Raw genomic sequence first — 13375 nt, 5'->3', positions numbered from 1 at the left:
GAACCTAATTAGGGTCAATTGGGACAGGAATCATATTCCTAGGACCTGGGCGGACTTCACAAGGGAATTCAACGCCAAATTTCTTCCTCCTCTCATCCAAGAAAAAAGAGAGGATGATTTCATTAAGTGTAGGCAGGGGGCGATGAGTGTCGCAGAATATGAGATTCAATTCACGAAATTATCCCGTTATGCTCCGGAATTGGTAGCTACGGAGCAAAGGCGTGTAAGGAGGTTTGTGCAGGGACTGAACGTGGAAATTCAGGAGGGATTAGCTGCTGTTCGAATAGACACATTTGCTGATGCTGTAGAGAGAGCTCAAAGGGTTGAAGTTGCCAGAGCTCAAGTAAAAACTTTCCAGGCCAAAAAAAGATTTGCACCTAGCAGTAGTCGAGAGCCGACTTATGCAAATGCTCCACCGGCCAAAGTGGGTCGAGGAACGGGTGGAGTAAATAGTCATGGAGCACCACGAGGCGCTCTAGCGAGAGGAGCTGGTGCCAGAGGTGCCGGAGAAAGAGATAATGGAGCTAACGGAGGACCAAATGGAAGAGGTCAACCTAGGAACGCCTCGCAAGGAGGTCGTGTGACCACTCCCCAGGCAACTTGTGGGTATTGTAGGAAAATTGGCCATACTGAGGACGGATGCTGGAGGAAACAAGGAAAGTGTTTGAGGTGCGGAAGTAGCGAGCACCAAATTGCCGGTTGCCCGAAAATGCAAGAAGGTGAGAATTTTGAGGACAAAATTCATTTTAAGGAGGGGAGGATGTGAGAATCCTGAAAAAAAAAATATATATATATATAAATATCAGTGCATATTTCATTTGCATTTTTAATTCTTTAATAAATTTTAGCATTAAATCTAATTGTTTTAAATAAGTGCGTAGAAATAAATTTTATGTGCAAAATAAAAGAATTGTGCTAAACTATTAAATTTCCTAGTTTTGTTACATTAAATTCATATTTCGAAGGTAAATTATTTCATTGATTTAACAATTAAATTTCTTCGAATTCCGATAGCTAATCTTAAGCATTAATAATGATTAAGTTAATAAGTTTTGATATAAAAGGATAAACGAATATTAAGAATGTTAAATTTATATATTAAGGTCAAACTTGATTTTTATAGTTTAAATAATTAGGTAATAATGTTAGGAATTACTAGGAACCTTAATATTAAATTGTAATCGATAAATTTCGATAATCGAAACCCTCGCGAGATTAGTACACTATTAGGAGTTTAAATCACGCATGGGGATAATTCGTGAGATTATGCTCGAATCAAGGGCTTAAGTGGTCATTAGAAGGAAAAGTGAAAAGTCCAAAATACCCTCCACTACCTCACAAATTACCATGCAAACCCATCAAAATTTCTGGACAACATTATAACTCCACCACCCTAACCGGCCAATGCAAAAACTTTTACCACTCCTACACTCAACCCCTTCTCAAAACCGCGGCACCACCTTTCTCCCTCCTCATTTCTATATCACAAACCGCTACCGCAACTCCATTCCACCTCCTCTGCAACAATTCACCTCAGACCACACTCCACCTTCACCTCGTTAACATCGACTGAGATAGAGAGGGAGAGACTGAGCCGCACTCTGCAATCCGAGAGGAAAGAAAAGGAAGCTGCGAGCTGAAATCTTTTCTGTTTCTGTCAGTGAGCTTGAGGAAAGAGAGGGAGAGGCCGTGCGTGAGTTTCCTTTGCATTTTCTAAACCTCACCCAGCTGCTAATTGTCACCATTTCCATCAGTTCCAGCCGCAACTATTGCAACCACTGCAACCAGGAACATCACGTTCAATCGCGTGTGAACCAAGAGGGGAGAAACTTCAGCTTTCTGCCGTGCGTATAATCTTCTTTGTGAGGTAATTACTGAGCTAGAATAAGTTGATTAGTGATAGATTGAACTATCTATGGACATGCCTGTTGAGCTGTGCACTCGGATGATGCAATCAAGGCATGAGAAAATCTGATTAGGAAGAAATTGGAATTGCCGTGAGACTGTTTTGGGAAATACAGCTTCAATTCTGTCTCTTTGTAGTAGTCTGAGCTGATAAATGCGTTGATCTAACTAAGAACAAGATGATTAAGCTTTGCATACAGCTCCTTGGCTCGGTTAAGCAAGAAAAAAAAAATAAAAATGAAATGGATCAGCTTACATGCAAGCTTAGCCGAGGAAAACTGAATAAATTTCTGGATTTTTGGATGATTCTTGTTGCTGACCGAATCGGATTTTTGGACTAGAAATGTTAATCGACTAGCTAAGTAATTGCATGCCGAAATTGAGTACTTAATATCATGTTTTAGCCGAGTAAAAAGTTGGATTTATGACCAATTAACTGCTGGAATTCTGTTTAGCCGATGACAGATTTATTGTGGTGGAATTATTTGCCAAAATTACATGTTATTTGTTTTATTTCATGTCGGAAAATTTTGATGGTGGGCTCTATGAACTCCCACCCTTGGATTAATGATTGATGATGGATATAATGCTAGTTTAGTGCTTAAATGGGTAGATTAATGATACCTAGCTAGTCTCGACTTCAAGGGATGTGTAGTTCAAAAATGTTCAGGTTTGCCCTGTTTCAACCGCACCCCTTTTTGCAGAATTTTGAGGGTTTCATGACTTATATATCATGTTTATATGTTGAATATATGGTGTATAAAGTTTCATTTAAAAATATTGGGGTTTGGTTGGTCAATGGGATCAATTTCGTGAAGCCAGTAAATCTGGAAAACTGTTTTCGTAATACTCTGACCCGCTTTTGTATTTCGGCCATAACTCTATGCTCCGATGTCAAAATCGAGTTCCGTCAGCGGCATTTGAAACTAGATATCCCAGCCTTTCCAACGGTATATAATGTATGTTCTGGTACCATGTGTGTGAGCCGAACCAACCATTTAAAGATGACTACTCTGTTTCTCTGTTTTACAAGAACAAAATGCTGAGGCTACAACTTGTGGCTCGAATTCGATCTAGTTGTGTGCCGAATTTCAAAATGATTTCTTCTGTGAAATTATAGCTCTATGATTATGTTTTCCAATGCCATAAACCATGCCAAATTCCGAGTTAATTTGAGTGACCTGTGATCAAAATATGAAACCTGCTCTGTTCTTGAAAACCCTCCTTTTTGGGACAGATTTGATGCAAGGCTCAGTGTAGACTTGCAAATTTAATCTCTTGGTGTTAACCACCACAAATGTTGTTCTGGGATGACCCTTAAACCTTTTCTATGTAAATGAACCATGTTTAGAGGATTTTCCTTGGTCAAAAGTTTAGAAAAGGAAATTTTTATATACAAGGCAGCTTTGCCTTAAAATTTTGGAAACTTGAGTGATTTTGTTAAGTGACTTCCCGTGCCTATTTTTCTATGAAATTTGGTAGAGAGACAACCCTTATATGGTAGTATTATACTGCTAATTATGGTGTTATTCCGAGACCGTTGCATGGGTCAAATAAATTACCAAAGTTCATGACTCGAGTTTGAAAAACCCATGTTTCACAAAGGAATTTTGGTAACTTTGAGTTGCCATATCTTAGTATTCAAAACTCCGTTTCTTGTTCCGTTTGTTTTGTTATACTCTTGGATTACAACACTAATAGAGTTATAAATTTCAAAAGCTAGTTCCAAACAAGTGAATTTTTCCGAATTTTCAAAGTTGACCAAAAATCAACTTAAATCTGCCTTATGAACTAAAAACAGAGACTTTGAGCTTATTTTTGAATGTTTTCCATGTGGAATCTTAGAAAGGTGTATTCTAGGAACTTTTAGTACTTTGGAAGTAGTTTCCAACGGTACCAAGTTTTCCAATTTTGGACCTACTGAGTACAAGATCTGATTTTTCTAAGTTTGACGTGCAAAGCTGAAATTTTGCCGATTTCTTATAAACTGAAATTTTGAAAACCCGTTATTCCTTCTTGATGATAATTGGTCGCTTTAAACTTGATTTCATGAAGGAAATTATTTTTTCCTTGTGTTAATAAAACCTCACTTTTGAACCTTTATTTTGAGTGGTTAAGGTTCTTAATTTGAGGTATTGACAAGTCTACATGAGTGTAACTCCTTTCTTGAGTAATGCGTGATTATGAGTGAAAAATACTTGTCAAATTGCTTCAGGTGCCCAAGCTAGTCTTGAAGAGAATCCCAGAGGGGACAATTAAAGATTTCTCGCTCAATTACTTTTGAATTGGTGAGTGTCCTTGCTTGTTCTATGCCTACTTGATTAAAGTGCTTTCTTGACTTGATATGTGATAATTGGAAAATGGTTTCTGATCCATCGAAGTGGGCAGTGTGTACTTTATCGCACTAGCTCTTTCGAGTGGTGACTTGCTTGAAATATTTTCGTGAAATATCCTGCTTGCACTTGCTAAGCATTGAGTAGGGGAATGTACCACACCTGAGGGTGGGAGGGCCTCTTATCCTATCTCAAATGCTAAAACCTTGGAATACTTGCTAAGCACTGAGTAGGGGAATGTACCACACCTGAGGGTAGGAGGGCCTCTTATCCTATCTCATGTGCTAAGTACTGAGTAGGGGAATGTACCATACCTGAGGGTGGGAGGGCCTCTTATCCTATCTCAAGTACTAAATCACTAGGCAGGGGAATGTACTACACCTTAAGGGTGGGAGGGCCTCTTATCCTGACCTGGTAATTTCTTATTTTGTGACGTCGTTGGGTGAATCCCTCGACTAGTTTATCCAGGGGGTATACTCGAGTACTACCGCTCTCTTTTATTTTGTCGTGCGGGCCCGGAGCTGGGGTATGATCGGTGGCCGGAGTTAAGTAAAATAAGGAGTTCTACATGGACCGTTAGTAGTGAGAGTTGACGGAGGGTCAACTACGGTAATTTCTGATCAAGCGCGGAGAATGGCTCCTGAGAGCCCTGTATCCTACCGTGTGCTGTTATACGCTTTCCTAATTGTTGAATTTTAATACTCGTTACTTGCCTTATATGATTGCATGTTTTGGGCACCACTGAGCGTTAGCTCACCACACGATATTTGTTTTCCTTAACAGGTTCTGGGAATCGAGAAACTTGAAGTCTATCTTATCGTTATGTAAATATTATTTCGAATCGTACTTGTATCTTTGTTTTGGGTTGTCACTTGAAGCTGGAAAAGTGCAAACCCTAAGTTTTGGCTTGTATGAATTTATTTGAGCTTGATGAGTTTGCTGTATGGTTTATAATGTATATTTGTAGGTTGTGTTGAACTAGTCGGAGATGTATTTAAGAGTGAACGGTTGGATGTTCATTGGTAATGTTATCTCTGAAGTTAATGTGATTTAATATTCCAGTCGTTTAAAGGTTTGGCACGTCCGGATGACAAATTGTGTTTTGATTTTAAGTTATACGTGGATTAGTGGTCGGTTTGCTTGCGTGAGTCCCGGCGAGAGCTGGGCAGGCGACCCGCCAACTCTCTGGTTCACCTTAGGGGGAAGTGGGGCCGCCACAGGTGGTATCAGAGCTCTTATCGAGCTCGTGCCGGGAGAGGATTCTCGGACTGTTGGGATTGGCTTGTTAAGTGTGAAACAAAAGTCTACAGTTGGGGATATTAGATGCGTATGTTGGGTAGGAATCTCACATATAGGTGATTTACTCTTGGGACTGGCCAGCCTGAGCTGCGAATTATCCTATTGCCAGATTCTTGTACTCGAGTATTAAATACCTCATTCAATGGTGCATTTGCAATTTGGGAGGAATTTAGCATATTGCCTTATGACGTTATCAGAAATCATGAGTTGATTTGAAGAAATAGAATTAAAGAGACCAAGGCTAGCTTTTGAAAGTTAAAAGTGAAGGGCCAGTAGTGAGATCTTAAAGATTAGTGCAAATTCTACTTGTTAAAATGAATAATTTTACAATGGATTATATGCCATCTTTTACCCAAAATGTGGGTTTAAATCTGAACTTTGGGTGAAATAGTAGTTTAAGTAAGGACCAGAAGCGTCCTTTCGGCAGTGTGTTCTAGGGCATCGAATGACTAGTCCCTGTGACTGTTCAAGAACTTACTTCTATCTGAAGCGAGTGATACGAGTTTAAATGGGTAAAAAGCAGAGGCTAGTAATAGCAAATGAGAGAGTTTATATTAGAATGTAAGAAATGAGGAAATCCATAAGGATGCGACGTGATAGGAATTCTAGAGTTAGAAACTAATATGATAGAGGAATTGAAAAGAACAAGTGGGGGCTAGTGGTATTGTCCAGGACTAAACTAACGAAGGTTAAGTCGAATCTAAACTAAGGGTTGAGCTACTAGCTATGTGGCTATAATAATTTGTGTATTATTGTATTGTTTTCTTTCGTGTTTATAAAGATTTAAGTTGAGTTATGTATGAAAATATTGAATGTACCGTGAATTGTTTGGCTTTTAAAGTTGTATGAACTTTGGTATGTGAATATATGCTTTAAGTGTTTAATTTTCTTTCTCTTGGTATTCATGTTGACTTCACTTAATAATAACAAGTAAATAAATAGCAACATCTTCGCTTGATTACTTTATTCTTATCAATAGGCATAACTAGACTATGGATCTCCAAGTTAGAGGTAGAGGACGGGGGAGACCAACTAGGCAACACCCCGAGGGTAGTGGTGATAGGGAACCTGAGGTCAACCCAGACCATGGTCAGGGAAACGTGGCCGGAGATCCAGTGGCCACCGCAATCAATAGGATAACTGATGTGTTAGAGCGCATGACTGAGCACCAAGCCCCTGGACAGGTGCATCACCAAGGAGGCCCAATCGATACCGAGGATCGGGCATTAGAGAGATTCTTGAAGTTTGGACCTCCTAAGTTTTATGGAGGACCAGAACCTGAGGTAGCGGAAGGTTGGTGGGAGAGGATCTCTGATATTTTTGCCGCCCTAAATTATTCGGAAGAGAGGCAAGTGACTTTCGCAGCATTCCAGTTTGAGGGAGTTGTTCGTTCCTGGTGGAACCTAATTAGGGTCAATTGGGACAGGAATCATATTCCTAGGACCTGGGCGGACTTCACAAGGGAATTCAACGCCAAATTTCTTCCTCCTCTCATCCAAGAAAAAAGAGAGGATGATTTCATTAAGTGTAGGCAGGGGGCGATGAGTGTCGCAGAATATGAGATTCAATTCACGAAATTATCCCGTTATGCTCCGGAATTGGTAGCTACGGAGCAAAGGCGTGTAAGGAGGTTTGTGCAGGGACTGAACGTGGAAATTCAGGAGGGATTAGCTGCTGTTCGAATAGACACATTTGCTGATGCTGTAGAGAGAGCTCAAAGGGTTGAAGTTGCCAGAGCTCAAGTAAAAACTTTCCAGGCCAAAAAAAGATTTGCACCTAGCAGTAGTCGAGAGCCGACTTATGCAAATGCTCCACCGGCCAAAGTGGGTCGAGGAACGGGTGGAGTAAATAGTCATGGAGCACCACGAGGCGCTCTAGCGAGAGGAGCTGGTGCCAGAGGTGCCGGAGAAAGAGATAATGGAGCTAACGGAGGACCAAATGGAAGAGGTCAACCTAGGAACGCCTCGCAAGGAGGTCGTGTGACCACTCCCCAGGCAACTTGTGGGTATTGTAGGAAAATTGGCCATACTGAGGACGGATGCTGGAGGAAACAAGGAAAGTGTTTGAGGTGCGGAAGTAGCGAGCACCAAATTGCCGGTTGCCCGAAAATGCAAGAAGGTGAGAATTTTGAGGACAAAATTCATTTTAAGGAGGGGAGGATGTGAGAATCCTGAAAAAAAAAATATATATATATATAAATATCAGTGCATATTTCATTTGCATTTTTAATTCTTTAATAAATTTTAGCATTAAATCTAATTGTTTTAAATAAGTGCGTAGAAATAAATTTTATGTGCAAAATAAAAGAATTGTGCTAAACTATTAAATTTCCTAGTTTTGTTACATTAAATTCATATTTCGAAGGTAAATTATTTCATTGATTTAACAATTAAATTTCTTCGAATTCCGATAGCTAATCTTAAGCATTAATAATGATTAAGTTAATAAGTTTTGATATAAAAGGATAAACGAATATTAAGAATGTTAAATTTATATATTAAGGTCAAACTTGATTTTTATAGTTTAAATAATTAGGTAATAATGTTAGGAATTACTAGGAACCTTAATATTAAATTGTAATCGATAAATTTCGATAATCGAAACCCTCGCGAGATTAGTACACTATTAGGAGTTTAAATCACGCATGGGGATAATTCGTGAGATTATGCTCGAATCAAGGGCTTAAGTGGTCATTAGAAGGAAAAGTGAAAAGTCCAAAATACCCTCCACTACCTCACAAATTACCATGCAAACCCATCAAAATTTCTGGACAACATTATAACTCCACCACCCTAACCGGCCAATGCAAAAACTTTTACCACTCCTACACTCAACCCCTTCTCAAAACCGCGGCACCACCTTTCTCCCTCCTCATTTCTATATCACAAACCGCTACCGCAACTCCATTCCACCTCCTCTGCAACAATTCACCTCAGACCACACTCCACCTTCACCTCGTTAACATCGACTGAGATAGAGAGGGAGAGACTGAGCCGCACTCTGCAATCCGAGAGGAAAGAAAAGGAAGCTGCGAGCTGAAATCTTTTCTGTTTCTGTCAGTGAGCTTGAGGAAAGAGAGGGAGAGGCCGTGCGTGAGTTTCCTTTGCATTTTCTAAACCTCACCCAGCTGCTAATTGTCACCATTTCCATCAGTTCCAGCCGCAACTATTGCAACCACTGCAACCAGGAACATCACGTTCAATCGCGTGTGAACCAAGAGGGGAGAAACTTCAGCTTTCTGCCGTGCGTATAATCTTCTTTGTGAGGTAATTACTGAGCTAGAATAAGTTGATTAGTGATAGATTGAACTATCTATGGACATGCCTGTTGAGCTGTGCACTCGGATGATGCAATCAAGGCATGAGAAAATCTGATTAGGAAGAAATTGGAATTGCCGTGAGACTGTTTTGGGAAATACAGCTTCAATTCTGTCTCTTTGTAGTAGTCTGAGCTGATAAATGCGTTGATCTAACTAAGAACAAGATGATTAAGCTTTGCATACAGCTCCTTGGCTCGGTTAAGCAAGAAAAAAAAAATAAAAATGAAATGGATCAGCTTACATGCAAGCTTAGCCGAGGAAAACTGAATAAATTTCTGGATTTTTGGATGATTCTTGTTGCTGACCGAATCGGATTTTTGGACTAGAAATGTTAATCGACTAGCTAAGTAATTGCATGCCGAAATTGAGTACTTAATATCATGTTTTAGCCGAGTAAAAAGTTGGATTTATGACCAATTAACTGCTGGAATTCTGTTTAGCCGATGACAGATTTATTGTGGTGGAATTATTTGCCAAAATTACATGTTATTTGTTTTATTTCATGTCGGAAAATTTTGATGGTGGGCTCTATGAACTCCCACCCTTGGATTAATGATTGATGATGGATATAATGCTAGTTTAGTGCTTAAATGGGTAGATTAATGATACCTAGCTAGTCTCGACTTCAAGGGATGTGTAGTTCAAAAATGTTCAGGTTTGCCCTGTTTCAACCGCACCCCTTTTTGCAGAATTTTGAGGGTTTCATGACTTATATATCATGTTTATATGTTGAATATATGGTGTATAAAGTTTCATTTAAAAATATTGGGGTTTGGTTGGTCAATGGGATCAATTTCGTGAAGCCAGTAAATCTGGAAAACTGTTTTCGTAATACTCTGACCCGCTTTTGTATTTCGGCCATAACTCTATGCTCCGATGTCAAAATCGAGTTCCGTCAGCGGCATTTGAAACTAGATATCCCAGCCTTTCCAACGGTATATAATGTATGTTCTGGTACCATGTGTGTGAGCCGAACCAACCATTTAAAGATGACTACTCTGTTTCTCTGTTTTACAAGAACAAAATGCTGAGGCTACAACTTGTGGCTCGAATTCGATCTAGTTGTGTGCCGAATTTCAAAATGATTTCTTCTGTGAAATTATAGCTCTATGATTATGTTTTCCAATGCCATAAACCATGCCAAATTCCGAGTTAATTTGAGTGACCTGTGATCAAAATATGAAACCTGCTCTGTTCTTGAAAACCCTCCTTTTTGGGACAGATTTGATGCAAGGCTCAGTGTAGACTTGCAAATTTAATCTCTTGGTGTTAACCACCACAAATGTTGTTCTGGGATGACCCTTAAACCTTTTCTATGTAAATGAACCATGTTTAGAGGATTTTCCTTGGTCAAAAGTTTAGAAAAGGAAATTTTTATATACAAGGCAGCTTTGCCTTAAAATTTTGGAAACTTGAGTGATTTTGTTAAGTGACTTCCCGTGCCTATTTTTCTATGAAATTTGGTAGAGAGACAACCCTTATATGGTAGTATTATACTGCTAATTATGGTGTTATTCCGAGACCGTTGCATGGGTCAAATAAATTACCAAAGTTCATGACTCGAGTTTGAAAAACCCATGTTTCACAAAGGAATTTTGGTAACTTTGAGTTGCCATATCTTAGTATTCAAAACTCCGTTTCTTGTTCCGTTTGTTTTGTTATACTCTTGGATTACAACACTAATAGAGTTATAAATTTCAAAAGCTAGTTCCAAACAAGTGAATTTTTCCGAATTTTCAAAGTTGACCAAAAATCAACTTAAATCTGCCTTATGAACTAAAAACAGAGACTTTGAGCTTATTTTTGAATGTTTTCCATGTGGAATCTTAGAAAGGTGTATTCTAGGAACTTTTAGTACTTTGGAAGTAGTTTCCAACGGTACCAAGTTTTCCAATTTTGGACCTACTGAGTACAAGATCTGATTTTTCTAAGTTTGACGTGCAAAGCTGAAATTTTGCCGATTTCTTATAAACTGAAATTTTGAAAACCCGTTATTCCTTCTTGATGATAATTGGTCGCTTTAAACTTGATTTCATGAAGGAAATTATTTTTTCCTTGTGTTAATAAAACCTCACTTTTGAACCTTTATTTTGAGTGGTTAAGGTTCTTAATTTGAGGTATTGACAAGTCTACATGAGTGTAACTCCTTTCTTGAGTAATGCGTGATTATGAGTGAAAAATACTTGTCAAATTGCTTCAGGTGCCCAAGCTAGTCTTGAAGAGAATCCCAGAGGGGACAATTAAAGATTTCTCGCTCAATTACTTTTGAATTGGTGAGTGTCCTTGCTTGTTCTATGCCTACTTGATTAAAGTGCTTTCTTGACTTGATATGTGATAATTGGAAAATGGTTTCTGATCCATCGAAGTGGGCAGTGTGTACTTTATCGCACTAGCTCTTTCGAGTGGTGACTTGCTTGAAATATTTTCGTGAAATATCCTGCTTGCACTTGCTAAGCATTGAGTAGGGGAATGTACCACACCTGAGGGTGGGAGGGCCTCTTATCCTATCTCAAATGCTAAAACCTTGGAATACTTGCTAAGCACTGAGTAGGGGAATGTACCACACCTGAGGGTAGGAGGGCCTCTTATCCTATCTCATGTGCTAAGTACTGAGTAGGGGAATGTACCATACCTGAGGGTGGGAGGGCCTCTTATCCTATCTCAAGTACTAAATCACTAGGCAGGGGAATGTACTACACCTTAAGGGTGGGAGGGCCTCTTATCCTGACCTGGTAATTTCTTATTTTGTGACGTCGTTGGGTGAATCCCTCGACTAGTTTATCCAGGGGGTATACTCGAGTACTACCGCTCTCTTTTATTTTGTCGTGCGGGCCCGGAGCTGGGGTATGATCGGTGGCCGGAGTTAAGTAAAATAAGGAGTTCTACATGGACCGTTAGTAGTGAGAGTTGACGGAGGGTCAACTACGGTAATTTCTGATCAAGCGCGGAGAATGGCTCCTGAGAGCCCTGTATCCTACCGTGTGCTGTTATACGCTTTCCTAATTGTTGAATTTTAATACTCGTTACTTGCCTTATATGATTGCATGTTTTGGGCACCACTGAGCGTTAGCTCACCACACGATATTTGTTTTCCTTAACAGGTTCTGGGAATCGAGAAACTTGAAGTCTATCTTATCGTTATGTAAATATTATTTCGAATCGTACTTGTATCTTTGTTTTGGGTTGTCACTTGAAGCTGGAAAAGTGCAAACCCTAAGTTTTGGCTTGTATGAATTTATTTGAGCTTGATGAGTTTGCTGTATGGTTTATAATGTATATTTGTAGGTTGTGTTGAACTAGTCGGAGATGTATTTAAGAGTGAACGGTTGGATGTTCATTGGTAATGTTATCTCTGAAGTTAATGTGATTTAATATTCCAGTCGTTTAAAGGTTTGGCACGTCCGGATGACAAATTGTGTTTTGATTTTAAGTTATACGTGGATTAGTGGTCGGTTTGCTTGCGTGAGTCCCGGCGAGAGCTGGGCAGGCGACCCGCCAACTCTCTGGTTCACCTTAGGGGGAAGTGGGGCCGCCACAGGTGGTATCAGAGCTCTTATCGAGCTCGTGCCGGGAGAGGATTCTCGGACTGTTGGGATTGGCTTGTTAAGTGTGAAACAAAAGTCTACAGTTGGGGATATTAGATGCGTATGTTGGGTAGGAATCTCACATATAGGTGATTTACTCTTGGGACTGGCCAGCCTGAGCTGCGAATTATCCTATTGCCAGATTCTTGTACTCGAGTATTAAATACCTCATTCAATGGTGCATTTGCAATTTGGGAGGAATTTAGCATATTGCCTTATGACGTTATCAGAAATCATGAGTTGATTTGAAGAAATAGAATTAAAGAGACCAAGGCTAGCTTTTGAAAGTTAAAAGTGAAGGGCCAGTAGTGAGATCTTAAAGATTAGTGCAAATTCTACTTGTTAAAATGAATAATTTTACAATGGATTATATGCCATCTTTTACCCAAAATGTGGGTTTAAATCTGAACTTTGGGTGAAATAGTAGTTTAAGTAAGGACCAGAAGCGTCCTTTCGGCAGTGTGTTCTAGGGCATCGAATGACTAGTCCCTGTGACTGTTCAAGAACTTACTTCTATCTGAAGCGAGTGATACGAGTTTAAATGGGTAAAAAGCAGAGGCTAGTAATAGCAAATGAGAGAGTTTATATTAGAATGTAAGAAATGAGGAAATCCATAAGGATGCGACGTGATAGGAATTCTAGAGTTAGAAACTAATATGATAGAGGAATTGAAAAGAACAAGTGGGGGCTAGTGGTATTGTCCAGGACTAAACTAACGAAGGTTAAGTCGAATCTAAACTAAGGGTTGAGCTACTAGCTATGTGGCTATAATAATTTGTGTATTATTGTATTGTTTTCTTTCGTGTTTATAAAGATTTAAGTTGAGTTATGTATGAAAATATTGAATGTACCGTGAATTGTTTGGCTTTTAAAGTTGTATGAACTTTGGTATGTGAATATATGCTTTAAGTGTTTAATTTTCTTTCTCTTGGTAT

At 39.3% G+C, this 13375-nt stretch overlaps 2 long non-coding RNA genes across 2 annotated transcripts; both read left to right on the top strand.

Annotated features, from left to right (window-relative positions):
* The first annotated feature begins 1508 nt into the window (after nucleotides 1–1508).
* On the top strand, nucleotides 1509–5318 carry LOC140037363 (uncharacterized). Its single transcript, XR_011841293.1, has 3 exons — nucleotides 1509–1867; nucleotides 4121–4193; nucleotides 5022–5318. It is a non-coding gene; the product is annotated as an uncharacterized lncRNA (long non-coding RNA).
* Nucleotides 5319–8444: 3126 nt separating this feature from the next.
* Nucleotides 8445–12254, top strand: LOC140037362 (uncharacterized). The gene is made up of 3 exons (XR_011841292.1): nucleotides 8445–8803; nucleotides 11057–11129; nucleotides 11958–12254. It is a non-coding gene; the product is annotated as an uncharacterized lncRNA (long non-coding RNA).
* The last annotated feature ends 1121 nt before the right edge of the window (nucleotides 12255–13375 follow it).

Source organism: Coffea arabica, chromosome 2e (assembly GCF_036785885.1).
Source record: "Coffea arabica cultivar ET-39 chromosome 2e, Coffea Arabica ET-39 HiFi, whole genome shotgun sequence".
Taxonomy (NCBI): Eukaryota; Viridiplantae; Streptophyta; class Magnoliopsida; order Gentianales; family Rubiaceae; genus Coffea; species Coffea arabica.
Note: the sequence above shows the minus strand (reverse complement) of the source record. Positions and strands in the feature narration are given on the sequence as shown.